Raw genomic sequence first — 12,467 nt, forward strand, 5'->3', positions numbered from 1 at the left:
CCCAGGATGAGCCAATCAGAGTCCTTCCCTGGTTTTTCTATTTAGGTCTGATGGGAAGACCTTTTTTTCTTCCATGGAGGTGTGACTTTTCCCGTACGAGTCTAGAATTGTCCAAAAGTGTATTTCCTATGGCTTAGCAAAAGCCCATTGGCAGCCCAGAGACAGAAGCTACTAGAAGTGAGGAAAAGGAGGAGGAGGGAGGAGGGCTCCAAAGACTGCCTGAGCCCTGGGGTCCCGCTGTCCTCACACTCCGCCCTGTTTCTAGGGCAGTTAAATGAAACAGTGCCAATCCCCGCCGCCCCCCACCCCCGCCCCAATGCTGGTTTGGAGGATCTCCTTGAGTTGCTGTCAGAGTGTGAACTAGTTCAGATGAGTTTTCCCAAACTGTGTTATGCCGATGAGGAGGGGAGCCTCTGGCGGGGGGGGGGGGGGGCACTGAGCATGGCCCCCCAGTTTAAACGTGACTGAGTCCCATTGGGGGACACCGTCTTCTGAGAGGGGCCGTGGGTACCCTGACTGCTCCCCCTTCAATACGCTGAGCGAGAGGTTGAGGTAATGCCCGTCATACTTTCCAGATGTGCTTGGGAACCAAGGTCAAGGGCAGATCTGTTGGCAGAGAAACGTGGGAACGAGGAATGGAGAGAGAAGTCCACACAGAGCCAGGAGCTAGGGAATAAGCAGATTTCCCTGCACTGGCCTATTACCAGGGGACAGAACGGTTTGATGCCAAACTGCTTGACTTCTCATCCCGTCTTTACACCTTTCAACTGACTGGTATTTGGGCAGAACGTTTCAGATTACTGCCCCCAACCCCAATCTGTAAAACGGAGCTCTTAATAGAACGCATATCGCCTGGGATCACTGGGATGATTAAGTAAGTTTACACGAACAGCGCCTACAGAAGGAGGCACACGGCCGGGTCCTGGGGCCCCAGCCTTTGTATCAACTGCTCTTGCCTCCTACGTTCTCATTCACCACCACCTCCCAAAGGCGGTGGGGCCTCCCCTATGGAGGCAGGTAGCCCAACGCTATGGCCTCAGGACCGGCCTGAGCAGCAGCCAGACTCCTCGCTCTGTCCTTTCCTAATCTGACCAGCTGCCAAGCTGAGGGATGAGCAGAGCGGCCACAAGCAGCCATCGCCGCCTTCTCAGTCAGCTCCGTCCAAACAGGGAGTCAGAAGACGTAACTCAATATAAAGCCTTGTCCATTTAATTCCCACTGTAGCTGCGCCACGGGGGACCCTGTTCTGCCCTTCACTCTGGTTTTTTTTCTGCCTTGAAAGTCCAATATGGCTCCCAAGACACTCCTGGGGTCTCTCATTGCGCCCCTGTGCTGGAGAATTCACTGCTTCAAGACTCTTGATTTCCTGAGCAGATAATGTTTTCCAACACTAAGGAAAAGAAAACACTTACTTGTGATGGTATTTGGGGAGGGATTTTTTCTTTTACTTCTAATGTGTTTACAATGCACCTCCCTTTTATAGGTTCTCTGATATGCCGCTTTGTGGGACCACCGTTATAAAAGTGAATTGTGGATGCTGTAAATTGTTTTACAGCAACAGCAGAAACCACAGACTTCGAATCGCAGTATCCAACCTGAGCAACCCTCCCGGTGTGGGGCACCAGTCCTCTCTGAGCTGATGTCCTGCAGTGAAATTCAGGTCATAGCGATGGGTGCCAATCTGCCTCAGGAGTTGTCTGGGCAAAGGGAATGCATGAACACAGGCTCGGAATGGAACAGCCTGGGTCACTGGCCTGAATCTTGTGTCCCACTGACACCTTGTTCCTCCTCCAGCTGATGCTGCTGCTCCATGAGACTAGAGCCCCCAGTAGGCAGAATCCCCTCTCCGTGAAATAAGGGTGTATATGCATCCCTGGCTCTGTGCCCTGCCCTCCAGTAACAATCCCACTGGCTCTGGAACATGACTTTCACCTTCTGCAGGTTGGGGCCGTGCCTCGGGGCTCAGATCCATCCGCCGTGTTCTCCAAATGCACATCATTCATCAGTAACAGCGGAGAGGCAGGGGAAGGGCACACATCCTGGGTTTATTCCAAGCCCATCCCCTGCCTCTACGTCCAACTCCCTATGCCCTACCTCACTACCTCGAACAAAAGATGGAACTGTCTTTTACTGCTGAAAACACCTCCACCGATGGGGGACATGCCGGCTACTGAGTGCCCGCTCTGCCTCGGTGTCCTCTCCGCCATTGGCCCAGGTCCCTCTGGCTTCATACCCTCTCCTAACTCACACTCCCCAGCTGACTAACCTCCGTGCCTTTGGATAAACTGTCCAGAGCCTGCCTCAGGTGCAGGGATGGGCAAGACCTTCAGCAAGCTTGCCTCCGGGGTTAGAAGTGTCCTGGAAAATAAATCAGTATTTTCTACACTGCGGAGGCTGTTATTAAGCATCCGTTTCTCTTCTAGAAGAAACAGACGATGCACGTATCCTTTGAGTAAAGGAAGCATAACGTATTCATTGGTTTATCCCTGCTGGGGTGGGCCACAGCCGTTTGCTCTGAGCTACAGATAAAATATTTATTGAATGAAGGAAGCGGTGACTGTCACAAAGCAGAAAGGAAAGATAAAGACTCTGACTCAGAGCCAAAGCCTGACAATCACGGGAGAAGCAACACAGAAAGAAATCACAAAAATGCAACTCCTTTCTGTTCTAAGTGCTGTCACTGACAAGGCTGGCCAGGCCACCATCGTTCAGGGGTTGAGTAGGGAAACTTTTTCTCTGTAGGAGACTTAGCTACACAAGGACAACCCAGTGATGTCCAAGTCTTATCATTGCCAGGGGAATTCTCTAAAAATCCATCATTTCCAGGGCCCCACCTCATACCAAACGTTTGTTAAATTAGACTCTTTAAGGGTTGCGGTGGTGGAATTTCTATTAAAATATTTAAGTCTTTTCAGAAGGAGGCAATGAAGACAGAAACCTCGGTCTCGGTGGTGGGAAAAAAGGACTTGAAGACAGAAGACCCGTCTGGATGTGTGTTTCCATCACTGACTAGCTCTGTGACCCAAGCAAGACAGCTCAACATCTGAAACACTCCCTTTTCTGTACCTTGTAAAAGGTAACAGCCTCCGTCCCTTGCACCCCTCACGAGCATGACATCAGGATCCAGGGAGTGAGTGGGTGCAGTGCTCCTTGTGAATGAGGGGAGGTAGAGAAGGCTGCTGCTGTAATTACGGCTGGGGCAAACAAGCCCTTCCACACACAGAGTTAACCCAATCCCCCTTCCTCCGGGGCCAGGGACCACTCTCAGCGTTCCAGGAGGCTGTGGACCTGAGGGAGTGGAGGGAGAAAGCCAAAGAGGAAAGGGCGACCCCACCTGGGGACACACTGGTTTAATTCCAGGCGGCCACATAAGTCCTTTCCCCTGCATCCCGGCACCTGCCTCCAGGGCACTCCCCTGGCATCTGCCTGGACCCCCTCAGGCTTTGCTCTTTCCAACTCCACTTCTTTCAACCATCTCTTTGACTTCTGGCTGGAGAGTTTGGAGTGAGTGCTGGCTTCCCTCTGGAAAGTCTCCTGCATGGCACTGCACACCTGGGCATTGGGGTGTCACGGGCGGGGTCTCTCTACTGACCCCACAAGCAGCGCCAGGTCCCAGGGAGCATGACCCACAGGCTCGGGGACTCCATGAGCTTCTGTCCCTTGTGTGAAACACCTACCACGCAGGCTTCCTTCCTCTACGCTCACACAGACTTTGGGGGTGACCCCTCGAGCCCCACTATGGCCTGGACCTCGTTCTTCTAGCTGTTCATACTGTTTTCTTCAGTAGAAAAAAAAATCAGTTGACTTCTCTTTCCTGTTCTTGAAGAATACTTAAACGTCAAGGGGTGGGGGGGTGGCTCAGAGACTGGTGGGGCCTCACGTCTACCTCTCTGTCGTAATGGACACTTTGGACTTGATGCAGTTCAGGAGAGTTGGAGATCTCGAGGCAAGTGACAAGTCAAGTTCAAGAGCATGGGGCAGCAGCTAGAAGATGTCCAAGGGAGTGCCAGGTGCAGGCAGCCCTCCCGTGGTGCACCTGAGACCGGAGGTCCCGGGGATGGCTGTGGGGGACGTGGAGGCTGTGCTGGGGTTAGAGGCTGTGCAACCTCCCTCTGGGCTGGGCAGGGGGGTCTTGGTGCTTACCTTTCCAACTGCTGGAGGCGTCAGGTTAGGAGGATTATAAATGGAGAGCTCCTAGAGCCGCGAATGCAACTGGTGGGCTTGACAGACAGACGGTATTAAAAACCGAAAGCCATGTCTGTTGTATCCGACCCTGGACAAGAACGAGGGCACTCTCCCTACAGACATGGAAAGCGCCCCAGCATCTATCATTCAGTCAAACAGCAGACTGCAGGACAATGTGCGGCGTGCTACGTTCTGCATAAGATCCAGGGGTTCGGGATAGAAGGGTGACTATTATCCTTTATTGGCACAATCAAGTAAGAGGACACAATATAAGTTAATAGAAACAGTTTCCCTTCAGGTGGGATAGCATGGGATGGGCATAAATGGGGTAAAAATTAGATTTTGCCATGTATTTTTGTAATTTTATTTTGAACCCAAAATTTTAAATTAGGCCCTAAAGAAACTCATGTTTTTAAGCTTCCCTCCTTCAGGCCAGTGATCACATTCTTGAACAGTGCAGGTTCTGGGCACAAAATCCATAATTTCCTGGGATGCCTGGGTGGCTCAGTCATCAAGCGTCTGCCTTCGGCTCAGGTCATGATCCCAGGGTCCTGGGATCGAGCCCCGTGTCAGGCTCCCTGCTCAGTGGGGTGCCTGCTTCTCCCTCTCCCACTCCCCCTGCTTGTGTTCCCTTTCTCGCTGTGTCTCTCTCTGTCAAATAAATAAAATCTTTTAAAAATTACATAATTTCCTAGACTCCTCAGGATCAGACCAAATGAAGAATGTTCTCTTCCTACCATAGGTGGGGAGTATTAACCTAATACCATCTTGAGAGATTTCTCTTTGAGGAGAAAATGTCTCCTCAATTCGAGGAATAAAAATATTTTCTGAGGTATGTTATTAATATACTTCTCCTAAGGCAAAGTTGCTGAATAATTCCAAGAGCTATGAATCTCTATCAGCCTGTAATTTGTGTTTTATCTTATCTTTTCCCCCAGACCCTGAAGTTTTCTGCAGTAACACACGCTGACACACCTCGCCCCAGGGAAGACTGCTGTGCTCTGGCGGCTTTTGGCTTCCTTTCTCTGTGGGGGGAGAACGTGGCTTCGAGACACCCCGTGGTCTGAGCAGAAACTGAAGGGCCGTGTGACCCAAGGTCAGGACAATTTACGATATCCTAACCGGTCACTAGAAAGTGGTGTCTGTGTGTAGTTCCTACAGCCTACAGAACGTCCAGAGACCCCGAATGGTGGCCAGTTCCTGGGGACCCAACACAAGGGGGAACATTCTCTTCTTTTCAAACAAGGACCACGTCTTGGCATTTAAGATGCTCATAAGGGGATCATGAGGGAGACAGCCGGCTTCTCTGAATCCCTCCTCCCTTACCCTGTCCAGCAGCCAATGGGAAGCTGCGGACGGGACGGTTTTCATTTCCCAACACCGCCTGCCCCCACACCCCATGGGAGAGGATGTGTGAGAGAACATGGTATGGGCCATTTGAAAAGTGCTTTGGCTCCTTCTGGGGCACCTGGGGGTTTCAGTTGGTGAAGCGTCTGCCTTCGGCTCAGGTCATGATCCCAGGGTCCTGGGATCGAGCCCCACATCGGGCTCCTTGCTCAGTAGAAAGCCTGCCTCTCCCTCTCCCACTCCCCGTGCTTGTGTTCCCTCTCTCGCTGTGTCTCTCTCTCCATCAAATAAATAAAATCTTTAAATAAATAAATAAACAAATAACTAACTAAATAAATAAAATCTTAGAGGGAAAAAAGGAAAAGCGCTTTGCATCCTTCACGTTCTCCCCTTTCTGCCAGCCGGAGGACGCAGCAGGCTGTGCTGAGTCTCCAGAAGTGTCCCCGCTGGGGCTCGGGTCCCTGCACACGGGAGGGCAGCCCATAGCCCAGAGCTACTGTTTGGGGAAGAGTCACTCCTGCTGTGTCTGAACCATGGCTCCCCACAGGCTCTCATTCCTACAGCAGGATTTTAACGAGTACAGTAAAATACACTGTCGTAACTGATGCAGTCAAAATGTGTGACATTCCTCAGACGCCTCCCACGTCGCAAGCGTCACTGTAAGGGTGCTCTTCACATTATTACAGTAACACTTCAGAATGACTCCACATGGAGTCACCCTCCCCAACTTTGTGCATGGGGGAAACTGAGGAACAGGGAGGTTACGTAACTGGTCCCGGGTCACAGGCTCAACGTGACCAGAATGACTCGATAGCCATACCTACAAAAGTAGGCCCGACACAGCGCTCTATAAAGTCAGTAATACATCTGTGGGTTTAATAGGCAAACAAAACGCAAAGTGATCCATTCAGCTCCTGGTGCTACGTGCCTGGCTCTTGTCAGCCTCGGGTTTTGTGACCTCATCCACCTGCACCTGGGGCAGCAGACCAGACACCAAAGAAGGTTGCGTCCGGCCCGCCTCCTTCAGGCGTTGGTGATAAAGAGGTTGGGTAAATTCCTACAATTGCAGGAGTAGTTCAAGCACTACGGTCTACGCTATTTAGTACTAAAATCCACCAAAACTGTCTGAAGCAGCTTGAGATTTCAAAACGATCCAATTTCTACTAGAGAGATAGACAATGGCATTGAAGAAATTCCCCCAAACAAAAGAATTCACATGAAGATCAGAAGGGCCCTGTCGGTTAAGTGGAGTCGTGCACCGCCCCTGAGACGATTAGCGATTAAGTCAGGAGGCTCTAGCATTCCGTAAGTGCTCACATCACAGCAAAGGCTCACGGCAACTACAAATGAGGGGGATGGAGGAAGCTCTTGGGCATGACGGCCGCGTTTACAGCATAGGATGGGGTGATGGCTTCAGGGTGTGTCCTTTCTTTGCAAACTCCTCCGGCTGTATACACTCCACATGTACAGCTTACTGTATGCTCATTGTACCTCCACAAAGTGGGCTTAAAAAAACTAATGACTTGGGGGTCGCTTGGGTGGCTCAGTCGATTAAGTGTCTGTCTTGGGCTCCGGTCATGATCCCAGGGTTGTGGGATCGAGCCCCGCATCGAGCCCCGCATCGGGCTCCCTGCTCAGCGGGGAGCCCGATTGTTCCTTTCCCTCTGCTGCTCTCTCACGCTCTCTCTCAAATAAATATATAAAATCTTTAAAAAATAAATTAATAACAATTTAAAAACCCAGTGACTTGGACATTCAGTGGCTCCTAAGTATATTGTCAAAGGCTCTCCAGAAGAGAGAATGTCATTCCTCCCTAGAGAAAGGGGGGTATCCAGAGACAACCTCCAAGGTCACCAGTAGGTGGTAGGTGACAGCACGGGAGGTGAAGTCCTCCTAGATTTGTAGCTACACAGGTTTCCAGGGAACAAACTACAGCCCAATAAAACCCCGTCAGGCCTTTGAAATGCCGAAGGCTGTTGGGTGATAGTGGAAGAGCATTTGTCAACCTTCTGCGTCCCCACCAAAACAGGCTCTTGACTTCCCATCCCTTCCTTTGATTGCTGTTATTTAAAAAGGAGGAAGACAAATGGCCAACCACGTAAATCATGGGGCGCTGAAAAGGTCACACTAAGAGAGCTGGTAACTGCCTTTTAGAACACGTTTGAGGGATGTAAAACCTCATTACTGTGTCCAGGATTGTAAAAAGCAAATGATAACAGGACTTGCAAGGAGCACAGAAAGCAGGAGGAGCTGACCATGTTCCCGATATCTGAAAAGCATTTGGTGCTGACAGCGTGGAGACCAAACGACGCAGCCTCGGGCGGGGGACTGTGGACACCCCCAGAGAGGAGCCCCTCGTCCCCCACCCACAGCACAGCTCTGGGAGCAGCCAGGGGTCACGGGAACCCGTCCCAGATGTCAGGACTCAGAGTTTCATCTTGCCAGTGTGCCCACCGACAAGCAAGAAGGGTTTTGTGTTGAAGAAAACACCCAAGTGCATTATATCCCCAGGTTCTCAGGAGCTATTTCTAGAACTTTCTTCTTCCTGCTGCAGACAGCAATAAATTCAAGTTACTTCATTTGAAGAGATTTCCAATTCTCATTCACCCCCACCTGTTCCATGTCTGCTCGCTCCCCAACCTACCTCCCCAATTTCTGATTCAAGACATTTCTCCTGGCTGCACCAAGGTAGAATTGACTAGTAAGAAGTGTGAAAGTTTAGGGTTTGCAGTGCAATGATTTGATACATATTACATACATGCATACATTACATACATTGTGAAATGATTACGAGTTTACACATCCAAGACCTCATATAGTTAGTATGTGTGTGTCTATGTGTGTGTCTGTGTGTGTCTGTGTGTGTGTGTTTGCACGCATTCACATGTGGTGAGAAGACTTCAGATCTACTCTCCTGGCCAAAAGCAAACACACAAGGCAGTATCAAGTGTAGTCACCACATGGCACATCTAGTTCCTAGAACTTACTCATCTCATAACTGAAAATTTGTACCTTTGCCAACATTTCAAGGCATTTTCATTACATCCTATTTTTTTCTTTTTTTTTTTTTAAGTAATCTCTACTCACAATATGGGCCTTGAACTCACAACCCCAAGATCAAGAGTTGGATGTCTCTACTGACTGAGACAGACATGGAATCCCAAACATAGTCCATGTTAACCACAGGATAAGAACTAGCTTTGGAAATCTTTTTTTTTTTTTCTTTTATAAGATTTTTTTTAAATTTAATTTTTATGTGTGTCAGTGTTCCAAAAGTCATTGTTTATGCACCACACCCAGTACTTGATGCAATACGTGCCCTCCTTAATACCCACCACCAACCCCCCAAACCCCCTTCCTTCCAAAACCCTCAGTTTGTTTCTCAGAGTCCATAGTCTCTCATGGTTTGTCTCCCCCTCCAGTGTCCCCCATCTCACTTCTCTCCATCTCCCAATATCCTCCGTGTTATTTCTTATGCTCCACAAGTAAGTGAACCCGTATGATAACTGACTCTCTCTGCTTGACTTATTCCACTCAGCATAATCTCTTCCAGTCCCGTCCATGTTGATACAAAAGTTGGGGATTCATCCTTTCTGATGGAGGCATCATACTCCATAGTGTATACGGACCACATCTTCCTTATCCATTCGTCCGTTGAAGGGCATCTTGGCTCTTTCCACAGTTTGGCGACCGTGGCCATTGCTGCTATGAACATTGGGGTGCAGGTGGCCCTTCTTTTTACTACATCTGTATCTTTGGGGTAGATTTTATTTACTTATTTGAGAGAGAGAGTGCACAAGAGCGTGAGAGTATGCACACGCTCATGAGCAGGGGAGAAGGGCAGAGAGAGGGGGAGAAGCAGACCCCCACTGAGGAGGGACCCCGACACGGGGCTCAATCCCAGGACCCTGAGATCATGACCTGAGCCGAAGGCAGATGCTTAACTGACTGAGCCACGCAAGTACCCCAGCTTTGAAAATCTTAAGCCTCTCTTCATGCAAAAGAAATGAAAGCCTTATTATAAGTTGCTGTGTTCAGTTGTGTTTGCTGTTAAAAGGGTTGGTAAGAATCCACGGCTGTCTTGTTGTACACAGCCTGAGAATTTATCCTCTCAGAACAAAACTTCAGAATCCCTTCATTTGAAAGGCTATGATATGGGAAAACCTGAATTTGCATGAGCAAAAACCACACAAACAAAAAACAAAACCTCAAATTCATCTAACTGTAACAGAATTCAATATCCGATTTACAAAAGGTCATCTGTCCATAATTTTTTCAGCATCACTATCTAGGAATAGTTCATGAGATACTGTTGGACACATAAGCAGGAGCTAAAATTTAAAAAAAAAAAAAATCCGTATATGGTCCAGGTGAATAACAGGAATCCGTGAAGCAGGCCCAGGATCAGTGTTAGAGGACGCTGTCCACGGCGGCCAGTGGGAGTGATCCTGCTCCCACCAGAAGAACAGCACTGATCAAATGGGCCCAAGTGTTGCCAGATGGGAATGCTGACACAGTGCCTGCGAATTTTCAAACTTTTCAAGAAAAACAAGAAATTGAGAATCTTCTTATTTTTCATTATTGGTAAAAAAAAAAAAAAAAATCTAATGTTTTCAAGAAATTGAAACTCTCCTATTGAGACTCTCCTAGTTTTTCATTATCAGTAAGAAAAAAAAAATCATCAAATGTTTTCTAAAGCAAACAATGCAGATCTGAAGCTATATTTGCCTCAAGAATCATCATTCTGTAACCCCTGATTGGGCCATTTTGATTCCACCAGAAAGGCACGGACGTGGCGATTTCATTTTTTTTCCTATTAGTTTGCTCACTTGCTTGTTTTAAGTGTAAAAACTTCGGAGCACCCATCTTGGCCTCATCTGCATCACGCTCCAGTCCTTATTACAAGCTCCTTCCAGCTCCATGCTCTGCCAGAAACAGGAGATGGGTTTCACCCCACTTGCATGTCAAAGCGATCTCCAATGGCAGCTGGAGAGAGCTCTGTCTTGAGAAGGAATGGGCTCTCACAGGAAGCAGCACTGGGACTGGTCAGTTACGTCTGCCACGAGCACACACTAGGGAGGATGGCCACACGCATGTCTTATCTCTGCCATTCTGGGCTTGCAAATAGAGTCCAAATTCCAACACACATTTCAAAGTTTCTGAAGACCTCACCCATATTTATAGCCTCATATGCTGCCAATACCTTTCCCCCAATGTGTACCTCATACAACCTCCCTGCCCTGCACTCCATTACAAAAAGATGTATCACATACCACATTCCTACATGCCCCCAACTTTTGATACGAGTTTCACTGTCCGAAATGCCATCCTTGCTTAATCTTGTTTGCCTGCTCAGCTCCCACTCAAATTCACCACTGGATTCAAAGGCACTTCCTTTGTGTATTTTCCCTAGCTCTCTGGTTTTGATTCTTCTATGTCCCACTATGCTTTGTGCCCATGTTTACAGGGAATTTTTTTAAATGGTCTTATGTCTCTCCTAATACAGTGTGAGCTATTCAGGGTCATAAATCATGTCTTAATCACCTGTGTATCCCTAGCATCTAGGCAGAAACAGATCCTGTGCTTTTGGATGGACTGGTGGGTGGGTGGGTGGGTGGGTGGCTGGGTGGGTGAGTGGATGGATGGATGGATGGATGGACAGACAGGTGGGTGGGTAGATGGATAGATGGATGGATTGATGAACAGGTAGATGGATGGATGGTTGGACAGATATGTGGATGGGTGGATGGATGGATGGACAGATGGATGGATGGATGGACGGATGGACAGATGAGTGGGTGAATGGGAGGATGGGTGGATGGGTTGATGGGTAGATGGGATGGATGAAGTGATTACTCCATACCACACAGAAATGCAAGTCAATGACTTCTCTTAAGTCAAATTTCCCCAAAATTTGGTTATTCGTGTGATTCTGTCACAATTTCTGCCATATCCACATATTAGAAATCACTCACAATTTTTATGTGACACTGAAAAGAACACAACCTAGTATGGTGCTCTAAATTTAGAAAGTGAGGAACTCAGCTGCTGCTTCATGACCCGATCTCTCTCCTTCCATCTGCTGAGATGAAAGGCAATGTTTACGTGCCAAAGTTTGACATCCATGGACACACCTGCCCACATACCTATAATCCCAGCACTCATTTCCCTTAGCCATTGATTTCATGTTATGCTTACACTAATTTCTGACACATATTCAAATACATATTAAATAAAAACACAAGCTTGTCCCTATATCACCAAAATCCACATTATAGGCCTCCAGTGGCATATGCACCATGCTTGGGGAAACAATGATTTCAGTGATTTGTTCTTGAAAGCACACCATTTGACACATTGCACAGATGAGCCATCCATCATGCTGAAGATGCCGTTGACTTGAGGATATCTTCTTTATGGACAATTAAGCAGAAGCCCCAGGAATACAGCGCTTCCTCCTTGGTGAGAATCATGAAGATCGCTCAAACAGATGGTGTGACACACAGTCCTTATATCCTAAATACCAGCCTCTCGCAGCCGATGCAGAGCAGTTTTATTGGAACAAGACTGCAGCCTGCATAATGCTCTTTTATTCCTTTACAAATGGAATTAGTTATCGATTCTCCCTTTTATCACAGAGAAGTACAATTCACAATCACAGTAATCATTTTTAATATATGGACACCCATGCCTAATGGCCCCTGGGCATCCTTGTCGAAGGAGGTCACCAGCACCGCCTACCACAAAGAAGCCGGGTCCCCACTAAATGCTAGAGTAGGCAAGAGGCCTGGGTGACGTCAAGGCCCGGAATAGCCTGCAGAACACACAGGGATAGAGCCTTCTCCAGGAAAGGGGTTCGGGTGCTTTGTCTGATCTCGTGCACTGAAATCCTGAGTGCCCATCCGAGCGCCGCTTCCTTTGTCCACCAAGAACAC

At 48.3% G+C, this 12,467-nt stretch overlaps 1 long non-coding RNA gene across 1 annotated transcript in view; it reads right to left on the reverse strand.

Moving 5' to 3' along the window:
* Positions 1–7,299: 7,299 nt before the first annotated feature.
* The window catches only part of LOC125082395 (uncharacterized), a 28,715-nt gene continuing 23,547 nt past the window's right edge, over positions 7,300–12,467 (reverse strand). The window contains exon 3 of the long non-coding RNA XR_007121962.1: positions 7,300–8,077. This is a non-coding gene — a long non-coding RNA (uncharacterized LOC125082395). The remainder of the gene's footprint in view (positions 8,078–12,467) is intronic.

This window comes from Lutra lutra, chromosome 12, assembly GCF_902655055.1.
Source record: "Lutra lutra chromosome 12, mLutLut1.2, whole genome shotgun sequence".
NCBI classification, from domain to species: domain Eukaryota; kingdom Metazoa; phylum Chordata; class Mammalia; order Carnivora; family Mustelidae; genus Lutra; species Lutra lutra.